Genomic DNA, 24,377 nt, shown 5'->3' with positions numbered 1-24,377 from the left:
TGGCTACCAGCAACTGGTTTCAGCTGCCAGAGCTGAGGGGAGAGTAGTCTCAAGATGGTGTACGAGTAATACATGTGCAGCAAACCGTGCTTGTGGTTAGAAAGGTAAGGAATAACATCAGTGTTACAAAGAAGAGAGTCCTGTTGCTAGTAGCAGTCATGGCAGTGGTAAAGGCCCTCTATTACAGGAGAATTAGTGGAGGAGTGTCAGGTCACCAGTATTTTCTAACCATGTGCTTGGCTGGATCAGGTGATTGAATGTTTAGGGTCTTTGAGTAAGGATTTCATGAAAGACAATCATATAGTGATAATGGGTGAAGTAGGAAACAGCCTGGACAGGGCCAGGGCCAGGACATTCAACGTAGATGGTGGCACGAATAAGATAGTTTCCCTCACTGTCCCATCAGCATGATTGGCCTCGTCTTGGCGGTGCTGTAAGGTGTGTCAATGTGGAGCTGGAGAAAACATCAATTACTATTGGCTAGGTGCAAAATGCAGCGGTGACAGTGGGGACGCAGAGATGGGACTACACTAAGCATGATCTGTACTTTTACAGGTTTGGAAAAGGGAGCTTGGTGGACATAATTGGTGAGGGTATAGTGGATGGGTGTAGGACCACATATGGTCAAGTAACTGTTGTCATTGGTAGGAGAACATGGGCTTTTTTTACGACAACTAGGCTCCTCTCTCTTAAAAGGATCTCAACTGGCTTAGAGAATTTTGCATCGTGAATGCAGAACAAAGAACTGCCCACACTGGAGTATGCAAGAGCTGTGCAAATTTGCCCAAAATTATCTATTATTTATCAAAATATGCAGTCCATTAAAAATAAAGTACACCAACTTGAATTTGAATTACATTCTTTGAGTAGCATGGTAGTATGCATTACAGAGCACTGGTGTAGAGATGATGATTCACAGCATCTAGTGCTGTCATCATATGAATGTGCAAGTTACTACTGTAGGTCAACCTGAAAAGGTGTGGGATCCTGTGTCGATATCAGGCGTGGAACACATTTTAAAGCTAGAAAGGATCTGAGCACAATTACTACAGATAAACCTTTTGAATTGTCAGCCATTGAAATAACAAAGCTACGTGCCTATAAGAAGCTAATCATTCTTTGTGTTAGCCGCACACTTAGCGGTAATGTACACATGTTCTTCAACAAATTAACTTAAGTCCTGGAAAGGGTCTCAGCCCTCAAAACAAATATATAATTTGTGGAGACATAAATATTAACATAGGTGCTACGGGTCAAATTAATAACAACTTCCTAAATGTTTAGAGCACTTTCACCACAGCACAAATGGTAAGTACTGATAACAGGGTTTCAAAAAGATCAGCTTCAATTTTAGACTGTGCACGTACTGCCACTGACAGGGATAATTGTTAAGCATTTCGGATCATTACTGTCGGTTAATAATGCTAAAGAAGGCTCAGTGAAACCTGCAAAATCACAGACCTGCAGAAGAATATTCTTGGATCATAAGACACATGCTTACATGGGCAAGTCAAACATGAGATGATGTGTGTATGGAAACCAATGCAGATGCGAAGTGTTCTAAATTTTGCACATTGTTTAAATTAATTTTTGAGGTGCTATACCAAAAGAAGCCATTTTTACCACTGCACTTAAGTAAAATACATGGACAACTGTAGGTATTAGAAAGTCCTCACAGACACTTAAATTGTTCAGTTCTTTGCAAAACTGTTGCGCTAATTGACAGTTCCTTGAGTACTACTACAGGTATAAAAAAATATGCTGGAGGGTACCACTTGCAGGGAAAAAAAAAATCATTGAATGACAGACACATATATTTTTCGAAACAATGCTGGAGACAGTCAAAAATCAAAATAGAATATTTGAAATTAATTATAATACAGTCTAGATTGCAAAGGTGTATTTATTACAAGTGACAGTTTTGATGAGCACACAATCATCTTCAGACCTCAAACACCATAATGACGGACAATGGCTGATGTGGAGCAGTAACCACTGAATAACAATAAGCAATTGCTGTCAGCTCATATTAAATGTGCCTTTGCACTCTAGACTGTTTTGAAATTAATTTCAAATTGATATTTAATACAGAAAATAAAAAGGAAAATGGTGTGGGAGGTTTCAAAAGAAGAAACTGGAAAAGGCTGACACACGCATAATAACATAAAAGTCAAAGATAGTGATAGGATAATAAGAAGTCCTAAGGAATAAGAAAATTTTGTAAATGATCATTTCTCTGGTATTGTGGAAAAGCTGCAGCAAAATCTACCTAAAACATTTGTAGTACCCACAGTGACTTACACAGCAAGCATAATAATATCATTTTTGACAACAGAGCTTTAAGTTAGGAAGGCTGTGCAACAATTAAAAAATAAGAAGTCAGCAGGCATAGCTAAAGTTCCTGTCTCTGTTCTGAAGGCATGCATAGATAACATATAAGCACCATTGAAGTGTACAAGCCCCATTAACAGACAATATATGGTTTTCTCAGAAAACCTAGAGCATGCAAGTGGTGCCCTTGCAAAACAAAGCTAAAGTAGAAAGCATTGAAAACTACAGGCCAGTTTCACAGCTGCTTTCATTCTCAAAAATTATTGAATGAATCATTAAAGAGAAACTAATAACACACATGAGTAAATATAACTTCTGGAGTAAATATAACTTCTGGGTTTCAGAAATAGAAGAAGTACAATATCAGCTATTGTGGAGTTCACAAAAGTGGTACTTGAAGCTCTTCATAGGGATGACTGTGTTACAGACATTTTCTGACTTGTCCAAGACTTTTGACACTGCTAACTATAAAACACTATTGAGCAAGATAGAAGTGCTAAGTACCGGAGGAACAATGAATGAGTGCTTTCAGTCTTACTTGGAAAACAGGATGCAAAAGGTGGAGATTGTTCACATTTCTACTGATGATAATTTATATGTGTGTGTGTGTGTGTGTGTGTGTGTGTGTGTGTGTGTGTGTGTGTGTGTGTGTGTGTTCCTCAGTGTAGCATACTCGGTCCAATTCTGTTCTTAATATGTCACCAGTGTCAATGGCAACTGCGATAAAATGATTGATTGTGAACTGGACAGTGGTAAAAGTCAAGTACTAATAGGAAAACTAAGTGTATATGATGCTGATAGCTTTAAATACTATTCACAAAGGTAACAATGTTCCAGGGAAATATAAAGACCTTGAGACAACAAGTTCAGACAAAGATGGACAGAAGAGATTGATGGATGACAGCAACAATGATAGTGTTACACGAGGCATGTGAACAAATGTATAACCATATTATTTCCAAACTAGTAATCTATACAGGGTGAAGCGAAATTCATGCACTCGGGCTTCGCAGCATGACTCCTCATATGCCAGCGATAAAAAAATGTCTCTCACAAAATTTTGTCTGGAGAGTGCATCCGGTAGAAAAAGGATGTTAAAGAGTGGCAATTTGGCAACACTGTCACCACATGAATAGTAACTACATCTGACAGAACATTTTAGTTGTGCACTACAGTTGTTGCAATGGATAGAGTTTTGGGTTAGCACGCAGGATGTCGATGGTTTGAGCCTGGGTTGAGGCATATGTTTTTTATTTGGTAAATGTAGTCCAGTTGGTGTGGTATCTGTCCTCTTAATCGTCAATGGCAATTGCAGGAAGTCCTCTAGAAAACTTCTGTACTTACATAATACAATTGTAGAAATGGAAGATTGGTTACATAGCTTTTAAAGAAGCTCTTACCGTGTCGTGGGCATGAATTTACTCACACCACTTCATCTACTAGATGTGAAACCTGTTTTCTTTGTACCCTCCTCCAATGGTCCCATAGATTAGTACCAACAATTATTCTTGCCTCGTTCAGGTCCATTACATTTTGTTAGGGCCTTACGTTACCAATAGGACTAGAAACGTACTTTACAAATAATGTCCAAACTCGGTTACTATTTGTACGTGTTAACTCCACGGTCCCACTAATTATGTCTTTCAACATTGAGTGTTGTATCCACATGCTGTGAGAACATTTCTCAATACATTATTGTTATTATTATTATTATTATTGTTATTATTATTCTATCAATGGGATTGTGGAAACATAATGTCTATTACCATCAGGGAAACAGTGTAATTCAAAACTGAACATTTCACAATTAGAGGTGTTGGAATAAATCATACAGAACAATATTTGTCAGAGGAGTAATGCTGTAAGATGGAACAACGTGCAGGACTGACAGTATGTTTATGCTGTATGCACTGTCCACCAGACAGGGAATAGTTGCAAGTGAAGTAACGCGCCCATGACAGTTGCAACATACATGCGTACACACATCGAATTTTCTCATTGTAAACCTCTAAAGTGGCAGATGTATGGCATGTACAATGGCATACATGGCATGAATATGTAGATATGTTTCTGGTCCTTGATGCATATGATAACCGGGCTGGTGTTGCCACTCGTGAATATGCTGCTGGATATCCTCGTTGATGCCATCCAGATAAAGATGTGTTTCGTCATCTGGAGCTGTGCCTTTGGGTGTCAGGTTCTCTCCTTCCACCATCGTGTGACAGAAGTCATCCATGGACTCGCTGTACTCCAGCTACTGAGGAAGCTATTCTGGAGGTCATACACCAAGAACCTCAGGAAAGTACACGTAGCATAGCAAGGCAGCTGCGTGTCTTGCAACTCACAGTCGTTAATGTGGTGCACCCCTATCATTATGCTTTCACACAAGACCTGCATCCTGCAGATTGCCATCAGCGGATGCAATTCTGTGAATGGTTCCAACAACAAAAGGAAACCAATGATGACTTTGTGAACACCGTAATATGGTGCGATGGAGCATCATTCACTCGTGAGGGTGTCTTCAATATGCACAATGCCCACCACTGGTGTGAGGTTAAACTGTGTGTCCTACGTGACCATGGATATCAAGTTCGATTTGGTATCAACATCTGGGCAGGAATATTGGGCGATAGGTGTTTGGGCCCCTACATGTTGCCTGACTGGCTGACTACACAAAAGTATCATGCATTCGTCTCAAACTATCTCTCGGATGCACTGGAGGATGTTACACTACTTGTTCAGCAGAGGAAATGGTTCCAACATGATGGTGCATCTCCACACTCTGGAATTAATGTGTGACAGTATTGGGACGGAACATTTAAAGAGGAATGGCTCAGATGTGGAGGTCAAGTTGTATGACCACCATGTTCACATGACCTAAATCCCCTGGGTTTCTTCCTGTACAGACACCTGAACAAGCACATGTACTCTACTCCACCTACAAATGTGGAAGAATTGGTAGGGCGTATTCATGCTGCTCTTGTTACTGTAACACAGCTTTGCTACAAAGGGACCAGAGCTGTACGATACTGCGGGTTACGCAGTGTTTGTACGTGCAGGGTCACTTTGAGCACCTGTTGTTCTGAGGACAATGTATTCTGTTCTGAAGGTCATGCTGTCATTAATATAAACATTATTATTGTCACTGGTTGATAATGTATGACATCTGAACACTCATATTATATGTAGTATAAATGGCAAGTACATGTTGTGTTACTGTATTGTGCTATCATCTTTAGCAGCTTGGAACTGGTATTGCTTTTGTAGTTATCCTATCATATGACAGGTTATTTGTTTCAACTGTCTATTTCTTATTTGTCTAACCACGTATTTATGTTCAGCGGTACAAAATGTTGTAAATTTAGAATACATGTGACCCAAGAAACAGTGTATATTAGAGCAGGAAACGTCGGAATGAAATTAGCAAATAAAAAAGAAAACGTGCCCCTTGACCTCCTGCATGCTAACACAAAACTCTGTCCACTGCACCAACTGTACAGCACAACTAACATATGCCAACAGAGATAGTTACCATACACTTGGTTACAGTGTTGCCATACTGCCACTCTTTAACGCCCTTTTTCTGCCGGATGTACTCGCCGGACGAAATTTTGTGACAGACATTTTTTATCATTGGCCTGTGAGGAGTCGCACTGCTAGAGTGCAAATTTCACTTCACCCTGTATATACATTTTTAAGCATGCCTTAAGTTTATAACATGTAATGCTTCAATTATATGACATGTCTTTAACTGTGTATGTAAATGAACAAATCACTTGCTGCCTAATTATCATTTCTTTGTATTGGCAGATAACTTTAAACCAAAAAGTCGTGGAATCTCGACAAAATGGAAACATGCAATCATAATTTTCAGGAAGAAAAATAAAAACCCACTTAAGATATGACAAAAGCGCTGAAACATGTTTGAATAAGTCAAAATTAAAAAATTGTGTCTTGCAAAAGGCAGAATTTCTCTCTCATCAAGACCTTTTCTTTCATCCATCTTACTATCCCTTCAACCTTCTACCAGAATGAAAAGCCACTGATTCCGAAAGTTCATGCATTTCCACACATTGTGTTTCCTCTTGCTGCCGCTTGCTGAGTAGATTTTTTACCTGTGAATATTATACAATAAACCACAGGATAAAATGGTGATAGGAAGATAAAGACCCCTTTATCAAACTGGACAAATGGGTTTCTGAAAAGCAATCAGAACCAGCAATACACTAGCACCATTAATACTGCATTCACCTTTGTTGAAGCCACAATAAATTCTCAATAGCAGTGTATGCAAATGGCTCTGTGCACTATGAGACTTAACATCTGAGGTCATCAGTCCCATGTATGCAGATACTGAGAATGCTAATGATGTAATTGAACTCTGAGCACTAGCCATTATCATGAATCAGTGCAATATTTCTCTTATCCTTATTGGAAACCTCGTTCTCTTCTCAAGTACAGAGAAATTTTTATGGGAGTTGGTAATGGCAATGTGGGCCAGGAGGATGAGTAGGATAATCTTGCAAGAGTCCTTACTCTCAACAATTACGTTGAATACCTGCATTGCAGACATGGCTATCATTTTTTCATGCAACATTAACATACTTCAATAAGCGGATTACTTGAATGCACCAGCGAAATCAGTGGGAATTCTGCTATCATAAATAATTACTTAAATACGAAATTGGAAGCTAGTTTTAAACATTTCTTGTTGTTATCAATATAAGTGTAATTGTTGTTGTTGTTGTGGTGGTGGTCTTCAGTCCTAAGACTAGTTTGATGCAGCTCTCCATGCTACTCTATCCTGTGCAAGCTTCTTCATCTCCCAGTACCTACTCCAGCCTACATCCCTCTGAATCTGCTTAGTGTATTCATCTCTTGATCTCCCTCTACGATTTTTACCCTCCACGCTGCCCTCCAATACTAAATTGGTGATCCCTTGATGCCTCAGAACATGTCCTACCAACCGATCCCTTCTTCTAGTCAAGTTGTGTCACAACTCCTCTTCTCCCCAATTCTGTTCAATACCTCCTCATTAGTTATGTGATCTACCCATCTAATCTTCAGCACTCTTCTGTAACACCACATTTAGAAAGCATCTATTCTCTTCTTGTCTAAACTATTAATCGTCCATGTTTCACTTCCATACATGGCTACACTCCATACAAATACTTTCAGAAACAACTTCCTGACATTTAAATCTATACTCGATGTTAACAAATTTTTCTTCTTCAGAAACGCTTTCCTTGCCATTGCCAGTCTACATTTTATATCCTCTCTACTTCGACCATCATCAGTTATTTTGCTCCCCAAATAGCAAAACTCCTTTACTACTTTAAGTGTCTCATTTCCTTATCCAATTCCCTCAGCATCACCCAACTTAATTCGACTACATTCCATTATCCACATTTTGCTTTTGTTGATGTTCATCTTATACCCTCCTTTCAAGACACTTCCCATTCCGTTCAACTGCTCTTCCAAGTCCTTTGCTGTCTCTGACAGAATTACAATGTCATCGGCGAATCTCAAAGTTTTTATTTCTTCTCCATGGATTTTAATACCTACTCCAAACTTTTCTTTTGTTTCCTTTATTGCTTGCTCAATATACAGATAGAATAACATTGGAGAAAGGATACAACCCTGCCTCACTCCCTTCCCAACCACTGCTTCCCTTTCATACCCCTCGATGTATGACTGCCATCTGGTTTCTGTAAAATTTGTAAACAGCCTTTCGCTCCCTGTATTTTACCCCTGCCACCTTCAGAATTTGAAAGAGAGTGTTCCAATCAACATTGTCAAAAGCTTTCTCTAATTCTACAAATACTAGAAACGTAGGTTTGCCTTTCCTTAATCTTTCTTCTAAAATAAGTCGTAGGGTCAGTACTGCCTCACGTGTTCCAACATTTCTACGGAATCCAAGCTGATCTTCCCCAAGGTCAGCTTCTATCAGTTTTTCCATTTGTCTGTAAAGAATTCGCATTAGTATTTTGCAGCTGTGACTTATTAAACTGATAGTTCGGTAATTTTCACATCTGTCAACACCTGCTTTCTTTGGGATTGGAATTATTATATTCTTCTTGAAGTCCAAGGGTATTTCGCCTGTCTCATACATTTTGCTCACCAGATGGTAGAGTTTTTTCAGGATTGGCTCTCCCAAGGCTGTCAGTAGTTCTAATGGAATGTTGTCTACTCTGGGGGCCTTGTTTCGACTCAGGTCTTTCAGTGCTCTGTGAAACTCTTAGTTGTTGTAGCTAAGTGAGCTCAAATGTGGGCAAATTGACAGTGCTCTTAAGGGGGGGGGGGGGTCCCATGACAAAGGGAATTGATGTTTTTTATGTTTAGAGAGGCATCATATTGAAGATTTATACCATATAAAGGGAGGGCGGGAAATCATTATCCACTAAATAATAACGCTGGCAAAAGTGAGTGTCGAGTTATCTTGACAGAAGGTCACTGAAGAGGACTCTGATGAAAAAGCAGAGAACAACTGTAACTGCATTAGTGTAAATGTTCAGTGCTGTGCGACATATGGTAAAATGGTGTATAAACTGTTTTTTTAATTGTGACTACAGTTGTAATTTTAAGCTTATGTTTACGTGCAAGAATCATACAAAAAGGGGAACATTAATTTCTTTTTAATTTGTTTCATTGTATCCAGCAATAAAATCAATCAGCCATGGAGTACTTTATTGAAAATTGTAGGTTATGGTTTCACTGGAGTGACTGATGTGGGGAAAAGAAGGGGGTAATGAGTGCACCTCTTTCATGGAATTGTAGATTATGCCAGAAAGGCCGGAAAATTAAGGAACAGTCAGTGAAGATTTGTGTCGTTCAAGCACAGTTAGAAAACATGAAATTTGAATTACAATAGCTGCTGCAAAAGAGAAGAGATTCTGTGAAAAGATGACAAGGAAAGGGGAAACAGGAACACTTTGTTAACAAATTCAAGATTTAGTTTAGCATTAGACATCACTTGCTGTTGTATTTAGAGAAGGAAAGCCTCATACAAGTGTAGAGAAATGTAGTTTGCAGCAGGACAATGCTAAGAAACTTAAGGCACATCGGGTGAAAAACTGAACAGGAAAAGATGATCATGGGAGGATGTAGGTCAGTGGCCAGAGGAAAAATTACACGTAAAATGCCAGGCCACAAGTTTCATGAAACCAACTGCTAGTCGTAGCCAGGTAAAAACAAATTTAGGACAAATGTGTAAGGATTTCAACAAAGATGATCAGGTGTTGATACTTGGTGGAACTGGAAACAGCCTGGCTAAAAACACAGAATATGGTATTAGGGATGACCTGGAAAAATCGGGAACAGTTACTGAGCACACCGATATGGGTTTTGTGGAAGTTCTGTGGTGCCGTGACCAGTTCTGGGCTACGTCTGCTGTAAAGCAAGTGCACATGGTGCTTAGTGTTCTCCTTCAGATTAAAGCAAAATCACCTATAGGTGCTTTTCCACTAGTAATTATAGGAAGAAAAGGATAAACAGGGGTTGGACACAAATATGGAAACACAGTAAGAAATGCAAGCTCGAACATAAATGAAGATGCTAACTAAACCTGCAGGTTGTGCTGTTGTACTTGATCGTGCTGTAAGTGTCAGTCATGGTCAACCCACCTTCTGTGTAGTTGTTGTGATGCAAATGCCCCTAACAGGGACATATGGTGCTGAAGCCATAAAACCTAAATATAAAGCAATGAAAGAAAGTCACTGATCAGATGAGTCATGTTGTATACTTTCTTCAACTTCTGGCTCAGTTTATGACCCAAGAGTGAAACTTGGTGAGGGTTCGATGACAATTTGGACAGCCACGCAATGGCATTCCGTGGGAACACGGTAACTCTGCAAGATTGCATTACTGCCAAGGATTATGTGTCCATTCTGATTGATCAGATGAATCCCTTGGTACAATGTTTGTCCCCCAACGCCGATGCTGTGTTCCGAGACAACAGAGCCCCTCTTCACATAGCTCGCATCATCCAGGCTGGTATTGTGAGCATGAGGATGAATTATCACACCTCTCCTGGCCCCTGGCTCTGCTAACATATACCACACATCCCACGTCACTGGCAATGGGGTTCTACACAATGCTGGTGACTACTTTGCATGACAATAGCAGGTGCAAACATGTAACTCTTTTGTATGTGTTGTGAATAAATAGTTGCCACTATTTAAGTTCCAACCCTCGTAAAATATGATTAAAGGAGGAGTTAGTACATTCATAAAAAAAGACTCTTGTTGTTGTTGTGGTCTTCAGTCCTGAGACTGGTTTGATGCAGCTCTCCATGCTACTCTATCCTGTGCAAGCTTCTTCATCCCCCAGTACCTACTGCAACCTACATCATTCTGAATCTGCTTAGTGTATTCATCTCTTGGTCTCCCTCTACGATTTTTACTCTCCACGCTGCCCTCCAATACTAAATTTGTGATCCCTTGATGCCTCAGAACATGTCCTACCAACCGATCCCTTCTTCTGGTCAAGTTGTGCCACAAACTTCTCTTCTCCCCAATCCTATTCAATACTTCCTCATTAGTTATGTGATCTACCCATCTAATCTTCAGCATTCTTCTGTAGCACCACATTTCGAAAGCTTCTATTCTCTTCTTGTCCAAACTATTTATCGTCCATGTCTCACTTCCATACATGGCTACACTCCTTACAAATACTTTCAGAAATGACTTTCTGACACAAATCTATACTTGATGTTAACAAATTTCTCTTCTTCAGAAATGCTTTCCCCATTGCCAGTCTACATTTTATATCCTCTCTACTTCGACCATCAGCAGTTATTTTGCTCCCTAAATAGCAAAACTCCTTTGCTACTTTAAGTGTCTCATTTCCTAATCTAATGCCCTCAGCATCACCCGACTTTATTCGACTACATTCCATTATCCTCGTTTTGTTTTTGTTGATGTTCATCTTATATCCTCCTTTCAAGACGCTATCCATTCCATTCAACTGCTCTTCCAAGTCCTTTGTTGTCTCTGACAGAATTACAATGTCATCAGCGAACCTCAAAGTTTTTATTTCTTCTCCATGGATTTTAATACTGACTCCGAATTTTTCTTTTGTTTCCTTTACTGCTTGCTCAATATACAGATTGAATAATATCGGGGAGAGGCTACAACACTGTCACTCTACCTTCCCAACCACTATATCCCTTTCATGCCCCTGAACTCTTATAACTGCCATCTGGTTTCTGTACAAATTGTAAATAGCCTTTCGCTCCCTGTATTTTACCACTGCCACCTTTAAAATTTGAAAGAGAGTATTCCAGTCAACATTGTCAAAAGCCATCTCTAAGTCTACAAATGCTAGAAACATAGGTTTGCCTTTGCTTAATCTTCCTTCTAAGTCGTAAGGTCAGTATTGCCTCACGTGTTCCAGTATTTCTACGGAATCCAAACTGATCTTCCCCAAGGACGGCTTCTATCAGTTTTTCCATTCGTCTGTAAAGAATTAGTGTTAGTATTTTGCAGCTGTGACTTATTAAACTGATTGTTCGGTAATTTTCACATCTGTCAACACCTGCTTTATTTGGGATTGGAATTATTATATTCTTCTTGAAGTCTGAGGGTACTTCGCCTGTCTCATACATCTTGCTCACCAGATGCTACAGTTTCGCCAGGATTGACTCTCCGAAGGCCGTTATTAGTTCTAATGGAATGTTGTCTACTCCGGGGGCCTTGTTTCGACTCAGGTCTTTCGGTGCTCTGTCAAACTCTTCACGCAGTATCGTATCTCTTCATCTACAGCCTCTCCCATTTCCATAATATTGTCCTCAAGTACATCACCATTGTAAAGACCCTCTATATACTCCTTCCACCTTTCTGCTTTCCCTTCTTTGCTTAGAACTGGGTTTTCCATCTGAGCTCTTGATATTCATACAAGTGGCTCTCTTTTCTCCAAAGATCTCTTTAATTTTCCTGTAGGCAGTATCTATCTTACCCCTAGTGAGATAAGCCTCTACATCCTTACATTTGTCCTCTAGCCATCCCTGCTTAGCCATTTTGCACTTCCTGTCAATCTCATTTTTGAGACATTTGTATTCCTTTTTGCCTGCTTCATTTACTGCATTTTTATATTTTCTCCTTTCATCAATTAGATTCAATATTTCTTCTGTTACCCAAGGATTTCTACTAGCACTCGTCGTTTTACCTACTTGATCCTCTGCTGCCTTCACTACTTCATCCCTCAAAACTACCCATTCGTCTTCTACTGTATTTCTTTCCCCCATTCATGTCAATTGTTCCCTTATGCTCTCCCTGAAACTCTGTACAACCTCTGGTTCTGTCAGTTTACCCAGGTCCCATCTCCTTAAGTTCCCACCTTTTTGCAGTTTCTTCAGTTTTAATCTACAGGTCGTAACAAATAGATTGTGGTCAGAGTCCACATCTGCCCCTGGAAATGTCCAACAATTTAAAACCTGGTTCCTAAATCTCTTGTCTTACCATTATATAATCTATCTGATACCTTTTAGTATCTCCAGGGTTCTTCCATGTATACAGCCTTCTTTTATGATTCTTGAACCAAGTGTTAGCTATGATTAAGTTGTGCTCTGTGCAAAATTCTACCAGACGGCTTCCTCTTTCATTTCTTAGCCCCAATCCATATTCACCTACTACGTTTCCTTCTCTCCCTTTTCCTACACTCGAATTCCAGTCACCCATGACTATTTAATTTTCATCTCCCTTCACTATCTGAGTAATTTCTTTTATTTCATCATACATTTCTTCAATTTCTTCGTCATCTGTAGAGCTAGTTGGCATATAAACTTGTACTACTGTAGTAGGTGTGGGCTTCGTATCTATCTTGGCCACAATAATGCGTTCACTATGCTGTTTGTAGTTGCTTACCCGCATTCCTATTTTCCTATTCATTATTAAACCTACTCCTGCATTACCCCTATTTGATTTTGTATTGTAACCCTATATTCACCTGACCAAAAGTCTTGTTCCTCCTGCCACCGAACTTCACTAATTCCCACTATATCTAACTTTAACCTATCCATTTCCCTTTTTAAATTTTCTAACCTACCTGCCTGATTAAGGGATCTGACATTCCACGCTCCGATCCGTAGAGCGCCAGTTTTCTTTCTCCTGATAATGGCATCCTCTTGAGTAGTCCCCGCCCGGAGATCTGAATGGGGGACTATTTTACCTCCGGAATATTTTACCCAAGAGGACGCCATCATCATTTAACCATACAGTAAAGCTGCATGCCCTCGGGAAAAATTACGGCCGTAGTTTCCCCTTGCTTTCAGCCGTTCGCAGTACCAGCACAGCAAGGCCAGGTCAGTCAATCATCCAGACTGTTGCCCCTGCAACTACTGAAAAGGTTTCTGCCCCTCTTCAGGAACCACACGTTTGTCTGACCTCTCAACAGATACACGTCCGTTGTGGTTGCACCTACGGTACGGCTATCTGTATCGCTGAGGCACGCAAGCCTCCCCACCAACGGCAAGGTCCGTGGATCATGGGGGAAGATACATGCAAAAATATAGAAATGAGTAAATTGTGTATAGCTCAGGACATGGAAGCATGTACTTGTGGATTACTACTGAGAAACATAATATTTATGATTGTTACATAGGGTAACTGGAAAATTTTCGTTTATTATGTTATTCAGACGGAAGGAAGGGATTATTAATTTGTGGTGATTTTAATGTAAATTTCCTGTAGGAGTCTGACAGGAAAAGTGATCTGCAGGTGCTTTTAGCCAATTATAATTTTATATTCATCAAGTTACTCATTTAGTAGTACCCACAAAGATAATATGTTCTTTCAAGCAGCAGGAGAAACACATGCATATCCGATGACAAGCTGATTGTTAGATCATGATGCACAGGTAATCACATTATATAACTTAGCTCTATGTACAGTTCGGAAATACTAAGAAAACAGTGGCAGTGATTAATGATAAAAGAATTTGAAGACATTTTTAAAAATGTTGACTGGGGTGAAGTTTACAATGAGCCTCATGCTAAACTCTAAATTCAAATATTTCTTAATGAGTCTGAATCCACTTTTTAAAGTGCTTTTCCTAAAAATATAATTAAATGTAGGAGGGATCGCTACAGGTATAAGGGTCTCTGCACAATGAAAAAGGGACCTGTACAAAATAGTCAGAACAATTAACACTTTCTTATTATGAGCAGAACTGTGAAGATGACTGTTAGACAGAATGGGGTCACTGGAAAAGAAACTGCATGTGCAGCAGATACATTTAACAATCACTTTTTAGAAATAGGGGCAAAAATCAGTGGAAATACTTCAGAAGATAAAACAAACACTGAAGAGGCAATACGGAAGACATTTAGTGAATCAAAAAACTGACCTCACATCCATATCTGAAATAAGAATCACCATGACTCTTAAAAGTAAATGTTCATATGGGGTGAGTATTATCTCCAATAAGAATAAAACATTGTGGCCCTATAATATGAAATGTTCATAGTCACTTATCAAACAATGGAAAATCCAGGATGAAATGTAACAATACCAGAGAAGGAAAGTTGCTCCTCACCATATAGTGGAGATGCTGAGTCGCAATAGGCACAATAAAAAGATTCACACAATTATAGCTTTTGGTCATTAAGGCCTTTGTCAGCAGTGGACACACACACACACACACACACACACACACACACACACACACACACACACACACACCTGCAGTCTCAGAGAGCTGAGACCACACTGTGAACAGCAGCACCAGTGTATGATGGGAGTGGCAACTGGGTGAGGGTAAGGAGGAGGCTGGGGCGGGGAGGGGGAGTGGGATCACTGTGGCATGGTTTGTAGGTGCCACAGTGATCCCATTCCAGCAATCCAGCAGTATCTCCACTCACTACTCAAATCCTTAGGCCCATCCCAGAACCTCTCCCCAGAGTCCATCTCTCTTCTTACCCCTACCACTCCCCGCACTTCCACCTTCTACATGCTTCCTAAAGTCCATAAACCAAACCACCGAGGACGCCCCATTGTGGCCGGTTACTGTGCCCCCACTGAGAGAATCTCTGCTCTCGTAGACCAGCACCTTCAACCAATTTCCCGGAACCTATCCTCCTATATAAAAGATACCAACCATTTCCTCGACCAACCCTCCACAGTTGTTGTCCCTTTACCACACGGTGCCACCTCCCTATACACTAAAATTCCTAATGCCCATGGCCTTACTGCTGTCGAACACTACCTTTCCAGATACCCTATGGATTCCAAACCAACAACCTCCTTCCTAGTCTCCATGACCAACTATATCCTCACCCACAATTACTTCTCCTTTGAAGGCATTACCTACAAACAAATCTGCGGTACGGCTACGGGCACCCGCATGGCACCATCCTATGCTAACCTATTCATGGGCCATCTAAAGGAATCCTTCCTAAAAACCCAGAATCCTAAACCCCCTCACCTGGTTCAGATTCATTGATGACATCTTTGCTATTTGGATTGAAGGTGAAGACACCTTATTCACATTCCTCCAGAACCTCAACAACTTCTCCCCCCATTTGCTTCACATGGTCCTACTCAACCCAACAAGCCACCTTCCTAGATGTTGACCTTCACCTCAGAGGTGGCTACTTCAGTACCTCCGTCCATATCAAACCTACTAACCACCAGCAATACCTCCACTTCGACATCTGCCACCCATTCCACACCAAGAAGTCCCTTCCGTACAGCCCAGATGGTCGTCGCATCTGCAGTGACGATCAGTCCCTTTCAAAATATACCAAGGGTCTCACTGAAGCCTTCACTGACCGTAATTATCATCCTATCCTTGTACAAAAACAAATCTCCTGTGTCTTATCTTTACAGTCTCCCACTACCTCCAAATGTCCCACAGTCAGGCCACAGAGGAGCATTCCCCTCGTAACTCAGTACCATCCGGGACTGGAGCAACTGAATTATATTCTCCACCAGGGTTTCGATTACCTCTTCTCATGCCCCGAAATGAGAAATGTCCTGCCCACTATCCTTCCCACCCCTCCTACCATGATATTCCGCTGTCCACCGAACCTATACTATATACTCGCCTATCCTTACACAACCCCTGCTCCCAATCCCTTACCTCATGGCTCATACCCCTGTAATAGACCTAGATGCAAGACCTGTCCCATGCATCCTCCTACCACCACCTACTCCAGTCCGGTCACTAACATCACCTATCCCATCAAAGGCAGGGCTACCTGTGAAACCAGTCATATGATTTACAAGCTAAGCTGCAATAAATAATATCTATAAACAAGACAATGAACCTGAGAGTATCCTACAATAGTTTTAGACTTCTGGAGCCTCTAACATAGTTTAAACATATTGTGGCAACACTATGAAGCAACATAAAATAAAAAATATGAAATCAGTGGTAGGGGAAGCAAATATACTCATTAGCAGGGTTCTGAGAAAATGTGATGTATCTGTAAAGAAGGCCAGATACAAGACACTTGCGTAACCTATTCTCAACTACTACTCCAGAGTATGGAGTCCTTACCATCTAGGCCTGATAGCAGATTGAAGGAATTTTAACAAATGCGCTTACGGATTTAGGTCAGTACAGCATATGTATAAAGATCAACATGGGACTTCAATGGGACTCTTTGGAAGAAAGCAAAATTTGCTCAAAAAACTCTGCTCGGCTAATTTAGAGAACTGCTTCTCATGGAAAACTGCATTACAATTACACTGTCCCCTGTGCATATCTCACATATGGACCATGTGAATAAGAGAAATTATGTCAAGTTCTAAGGCATACACAGTCATTTATCCATGTTATGTACGTGACAGTAATTGGACGAGGTGGTATAAAGCACTGACGGCCAGGCACTGCACAGTGTATTCTAGTGTACACATGCAGATCCACAAGAATACACAAATAGATCCACACATGTTGCATCAACATGTGCACACATGAGCACGACTAAGACTTCAACATGCAGTATCTCACTAACAAAATTAGGTGTTTAGTTGAAATATTTTTTTTAAAAAAAAAAAAAGATATATATATGTTCACTCCAGCTAAACACCTGAAAAGATGTCTTCTATCAGTCATAAATGGAAAACTTCATAAATGACAAATAGTGTGTAAATTTAGTCACTCTGAAAGTTGAATAAAATATCAACATTGTTTCACCTATTCCACCCACTCCTTATCATTTCACCTTTGAGATGAGGAAGTATCTGTTTTTCCTACATACAACTCCAGTAGTCATATACTGTTCACTGCCAGTCATGATATACCGCCAAAAGCTCTTAAATACATCATTTTCAATAAAAGTGTGGCAGTCCTAGTAACGTTTAATATTGGATTCTATAAAACAAGCCTGTTATAAAATGAAGACAAGATACAACATTACTTTATGTTTCAGTTTTTACAGACCCAGTGTCTAAAATTTATTTCTACCAAGAAAGTAAACTGTTAACAAACTAATTTGCTGGGTGGCAAAACTGCTGCTGGTTTAGTGGACTGGCAGCAGAAAAAAATAATAAAAAAATCAAGTGTGTACACACACACACACACACACACACACACACACACAAACAAACACACAAACACACACACACACACACACACACACACACACACACACACACACACAGTATTGCAGATAAAGTGTTAATCTTACACATACATTCAGTTCTCAGAACAGTTGACTTAAAATTTAAGTATTCAAAAAACATACATGAAACTGTATACCAAAGAACCTAAATTTTCTCACTGAATCAACTACTGAAAATCTTAATCCCCACTACTGAAATTTCTGAGTGTGCAACAGTAAGAGATGAATACCTTCTAAAAAAGATATTGGAATATGAAGTTAAATCAAAAATATTTTTTTTTTATTTTAACAATGTGCAAAAACTCACTTAAGCATATTAAACACAGTCCGTAACAACACACTGTACTAAATTTGGGACCAATAAAACCCAAATAAGACATCCAGAAAAAATGGAATAGCAAGAGACACATCTACTGAACTGTTACTTTTTTAAGTGACAGCAAATCACTATATAACAACTTACATGCACCTTGGGAACATGATGGAAGAAATAATGTTTTCCAAAGATTAATATAGAGTTGATTTTTTCATCCAGAGATTAAATAATCAATTATAAATATAATATCTATGCTGTTAAAAATGATCTGGAATAAATTGTTAGAGAATATTTATGTTCTTTTAAGTAACTGTAATCTGTAATTTTAATATGAAATAAGACCAGTCACAGAAAACAGGATTGGCTAGGTAAGTTTTTTTGTTGAAATATATTCTATTCGTGGAGGATAAAACACAACTGCCACAGAGAAAATATTCCAAATGACTTAGTATACAATAATTGTGAACATGTTTATAAGGTACTTCATGAATACCACAAAAAGGAACAGACTCTTTACAGTAGTTGTCGCATAGTCTGTGTCTATAAAGTACTGGAACTACAAAGAACTCATAAAACCTTTGTAAAGTGACTTGAAGTGGGTTAGCAATTACAGAAGAAAACCATAACCTTACACTTTTATTGATTTAAATGATAACCCACTTGCTCTACCAGTAAAATTTTGCACGAGAGCACAGCTCCACATACCACAAAAATTGGTCCAATAAGGCAAATAATAAGTATCCGTTACTCCCTCATTCATACATACATACATGGAGGAAAATATATACGCAATCAAACGCTCATTAAAATTTGTGTTACTGGTATCGTTCTGGGCAAGAAGAAAAGAAGAGGGTATGATTTTCACCTTCCTTCTTATATTGCACTATGTTTACACATTCTCATGAAATATCAAAAGTACAAAGTCTTTAATATTATTTTAGGAGAATCTCTCTCTGTTATGGGGAGTGTCAATTATGATGATATTTACACAAGTAGGCTACCCATCTCTTTCAGTTTCTTTTCTTTTCATTAGACTCATCTGCACAGCACAGAATCGGGGACACATTTATCAATTTCCCAGTACTTGGGAGTGCTACTAGACACGTACATTAATAAGGTCTCCTTTGTTTTCCTTTTTTATATGAAATTTTGGCAATTTTGCACTAAAAAATAAAAAGTAACATGGATCTGTTCTTATTGCTACATACTTTGCCTTTCATTATCTAGAAAACATCCTGTAAAATCCATTTTATTTTATCCACAATATAGCTGTGTGTATTAACAATTGCAATTTTAAGCAGTTTTGAAATTTAACACATTTTGTGTCCCTTATATAATACATTTCAGAGAACTGATTAAATCATTCTTGTGGAAAACTGTTGAGTTTTTAAGCTTGTGTTTCTTAGTAACTGTATCAGACTACCGAATGAATGAAAAAGCATTTCACTAATGCCCAAATAGTGATAATGGCAACATTTACATATGTTTAACATAGGACTGAACATTTATCTTATTTTAATTCCAACATGATTATTACTGTCTCCCTCTTGCATCGCTATCAGAACAGTGGATGGGTGCATTTGGATGTCTGTGTGGGTTTGTGTTATACCAGCAAAAATGGCAGCTCTAAAGCTAGGTAAGGCTCTGCCCATCACACATCAATCAGCTGACTCTACGCTGTAATATGTATATGCCACACATCAATCTGTTATAGATGAGTGATTCTGTTTGCTAATTTTTGTTCATTATTTTCTGCTGTAAATTATATGGAACTTTAGCTCTAACACCACAGACTGAGACATCAAACAGAAGCAATAATCACAAACACATAATGAAATTTACATGATAAAACTACATTACATAGAGCAACAAAATTTTCATTAAGAAGAAAATACAATTTTTCTCTTTTCTTTGTTTTCTTCAGACATTATGACTACACTACATTTTGGCATGATGGAGGTATTTCAAATGGTACAGGATTCCAAAACCAAGCAGAAGGCATATCAGTGATGAAAAAAGGCTATATAGCTCTCTCTTTAAACAAACAGCTTAGGACAAACAAAATCATCTACAGGACCACTTTCTTCTCTCTCTCTCTCTCTCTCTCTCTCTCTCTCTCTCTCTCTCTCTCTCTCTCACACACACACACAGACACACACACACACACACACACACACACACACACACACACACACACACACCTTTTAAGACTCTGCCAAGACCAGTTGTTACTATTTGACAAAATAGTAACACATCTTTTAACCAACACTGCATCAACTTTTATGAATTACGGTTTTTGAATTTGGTTACAAAGTAACGAACTACAAGCAATATTTTGATTAAAAGGTTCTTTTGGATCATCAGCACTTACTCAAATGAGAGTTATCCTCTTCACTAAATCAGTACAGCTAAAATGATGCATTTGCACAACAATTATAGCAAACCTCTCTCTACTAGCCATAAGACAGATAGTTTCAATACAATATGTTGGATATTTTATCAAAAAATTGTCTCTCTCACTTAGGCTATTTGCTTCAAGCCAAAAGAAAATCTGGAACAACAACAATTTTAATAAGTTATTAATAAACACAAAGACATAGGCTGTCCATGACTAACTTTTAAATTAGGTACAGATTCTATTAATAATATTCTTTCTTTCTCACAATATTTTTATTCTCTAACTAATGTCCAATGTGTTTTGGAGCTATAACTCCATTTTCGAGGACTCTATAGACATAGAAGGTGTTACAACTACTTCAGTTTTCACGTGCATTTCATCATATAACATTCAATTTCTGAATTTGTGAAAAACTTGCATATCTGCACTTACATTTTGAACAATTTAGTATGTTTATGACATTATTGCCATTGATCACATAATATTGATGACAGTAGTGTCACTGACCACATAATATTTGAGAGTACTGTCACTGACTACATAGCTTTCGGTGAAGTTTTTCACCAATGCAGAAGGCTAATGGTTTATGGTAAAATGCAGGTGAAACACTGAAGAAGATGTAATGTGCGTTATGCTATGCAGTCTTCGAAAATGGAGTTATAGCTGCATAATATGTTGGACAAATCTGAAAAATAAAAATAACATGATGGTAATATTGATAAAATATATCCCTAACGTATAATTTAGCAGAGCTCAGTCTCACGTGCTGTACAACAGCAACACAGTATATAGATGTGTCTATTGTCAGTTTTCTCATCATCAGTTATTTGATGTGTGTAATGAACACCTGTCAGACAAGGTACACCAGAAATTTTGCAGATGAAGCACGCATAGAAATAAACACTATTAGCACTCCAGTTACTGAAAGGCAGATAATAAAATTTTTGAAAACATCTGCAGATGGTTCAGGGTAAATGAACTGCCATTAAAATTTGACAAGATTCAGCACATACAGTTCTGTCTAGAAGTATTCAAACAGTGAAATATAATAAATAGAAGGTGACAAGTGCTTGACACTACAGATACAGCATAACAGTAAATGGAAAATCCACACCTTAGAATTAACAAAGCAGCTTAGTTTAGCCAGAGTTCCAGTAAGCATGTTTATTGCTTTTAAGCGTTCTAAAAATTAGGAAATTATTTTATCCTACCATTTACTAACGAGTAAAGGGAGTAATGGAGCCTTATTTGCGGAAACTCAATTTATAGGGAACTTACAGAATATAAAAGCATGTTATAAGAATCATATCTGGTATCAGTTGTAGAACATCCTGCAGAAATCGCTCCAAAAAACCTTGGTTTTTTGACAATTGCTTCACAATATGTACACATTCATAAATGTCCTTCGTCACTGCCAACAGTTCTCATTTTCCTATAAGTATTTTGAAAAAAATAGGAGAAAACAACTTCTACAAACACTTTAAGGTGTGTTTGTTTACTGTTTCACAATGTATGTTATTAACAATAGTGCAGAAAGAGGGAGGAGTAGCAACATCATTAAAAATCCAGTTTCAGCTCGCCTAGTTAACAGCACCTAGTGAGGGCTCCCACCTGGGTTACGGGTGAAGATGGTCAACAGTTTCAATGGCAGATGAGGGCGAATAAAATTCCAATGACGAAGATGGTGGAAGCATTATTTTCCGCTGTGTCTGTCTCGGATCAAGTGGCTGCCAATAGTGTCTTCCCCCCGTGTTAGACGCAGCTGATAGTTCAATTTCAATTTATTGCATGTAACACATAATTTTACAAATTGAATGTTGTCCACTGTTTCTGGTGCTCTGTAATTATTACTACATATGGAGATAGTCCTGTGATAAATGATTCAAAAGCATCTATTTTGTTTCCTAAACCTGTACATTGTAACGCAAAAGTGATAAATTATTCTTGTGTGGACTGAATTATATTTGAGGCACATATGAAAAACACACACACACACACACACACACACACACACACACACACACACTTGCATCTGGTGTTGCACTGGTGGAAAGTTTTACTATCCTAAAAAAACGTCGCTCTTTCCCTGTCGAAGTATTGTTTCACTGACCTGCCATTTCACGATTGACTCCTCCAAGTATTCATTATTTTTTTCCTTGAAAGGGATGGCCCTCCATAGCACAACACTGCGCATTTGCTGTTTACTACTTCTTGGATCCATCTAATAACAATGTCCTTCACTAGTCTGTTGAGATGTAAGCCATGGAATGTTTGGAATCTTCTTCCTACACAGCGTATGTCCAGAAATGTAATATTCTTTAATCTCGTGCATATATTTAGGATCCGTTTATTAGCACTTCACACTTCTTACCTTCAACCTCAGGGTTAGCAACCTTCAGACTAAACAATCTGCCACCCACTAGCATGGCCCTATGTAAATACTCGTTGGAGTCAACAATAAGAGAAATATTAACACATAGAATACCCCATGTGGTAACCAATCCACAACCATTTGTGTCAGGGCAAGAAGGTCATTGGATTCTGGGGAGCCTGTACTTACATGTTTCCCACCATATACACAGCAGTATAAAAAAATAATTCCGTGTTTCCCACCATATGCACAGCAGAATAAAAAATAAAAGAAATATCAACATCAACTCCTTGCTAAAAGTAAGAAAACTAAAACATAACTTGGATAGCAGCACTACAAGAAACTGCTAAAAGAGACTCAATTTTCTGACAAAGGTGTGATGGAAACCCAAGAATACGAGATCTACAAAGGGAAACCAGGCATCAGAGTGATAAAGGCAGTCCCCCATCTAACCACTGCCTCTGCTGTGCACTAATGGGTGATCAATCACAAATGGGTTTTATTTCAACTAGTGGTACGACCTCCTTACTATCCTAAAGTTCCACAACGGAACATACACTATCATAAACTTTCATCTACAAATGACATTAACAGGAAAAATCTACACATGGTTGAACTTTACTGGAAGAAGCTCTGGACAATATCCCACGAAACAGTACTCATGACACAGAACTCATCTGTGGCTTCAGCACACAAGTTGGCAAAGAGAGAAAATATCACAGAACAGGACCAGAAAAGGACCAACAGGAATTGATAGCACTTTGTAGACCTTTGTGACAAATATAGCATGGTCCTGAAGTTAACCACCTTCAAAAAACAACTACCTAGGAAGTACAAGACCTGGAAGAGCCCAAATCCCTTGTTAGGAGAATTCCAGATAGACCATGTGGCTATAGACAACAAGTGCCACAGGGAGACATAGAATGTCAAGATACTTAGAGACACTAACCTAGACTTTGGCAATTACTGTACCCTTGTAAAGACCAACCTACAACCCTTGAGGAGATCACCTGACATTAAAGAGAGTACTAAAGACACCGACATTCAACATTCTACGACTGTACAATAGGGAATCATCTTCCAAACCACACTGACGAAAAAAATACAAAAACAAGAATGGCCCAACCTACAAAAAGCTCTTCTGGACACCGCGCAAGAAATCATCCCTGCCTCATTCAAAAACCGCAAGTATCCTTGGTGGACCACAGAATGTGGCCATGCTATAGAGGAAATGCGCAGTCCACAGATTGAGTGGAACAAGCATAATGATGAGCACAACTAATACGACTTTTGACACAAAGAAAAATAAATGCAACACTATCCACAATACCAAGAGAAACAACAGTGGGCCCTTGATACAACAGAAGAACAACAACTCAAGAGACCTCTATAGGAGACC

The 24,377-nt window shown here is 38.9% G+C and overlaps 1 protein-coding gene across 9 annotated transcripts in view; it reads right to left on the bottom strand.

Annotated features, from left to right (window-relative positions):
• Nucleotides 1–24,377, bottom strand: part of LOC126334965 (uncharacterized) — a 289,683-nt gene that overhangs the window by 251,064 nt on the left and 14,242 nt on the right. For 5 of the 9 annotated variants that reach the window (XM_049997738.1, XM_049997745.1, XM_049997742.1 and 2 more), the window contains exon 2: nt 20,581–20,760. The exons of 3 other annotated variants lie outside the window; for them this stretch is intronic. The gene's annotated coding sequence lies outside the window, so the exon portion shown is untranslated. Of the gene's footprint in view, nt 1–20,580; nt 20,761–22,717; nt 22,893–24,377 lie in introns of all 9 variants that reach the window. One more of the 9 variants, XM_049997739.1, reaches the window with a different exon arrangement.

This window comes from Schistocerca gregaria, chromosome 2 (assembly GCF_023897955.1).
Source record: "Schistocerca gregaria isolate iqSchGreg1 chromosome 2, iqSchGreg1.2, whole genome shotgun sequence".
In the NCBI taxonomy this organism is placed as follows: Eukaryota; Metazoa; Arthropoda; class Insecta; order Orthoptera; family Acrididae; genus Schistocerca; species Schistocerca gregaria.
Note: the sequence above shows the minus strand (reverse complement) of the source record. Positions and strands in the feature narration are given on the sequence as shown.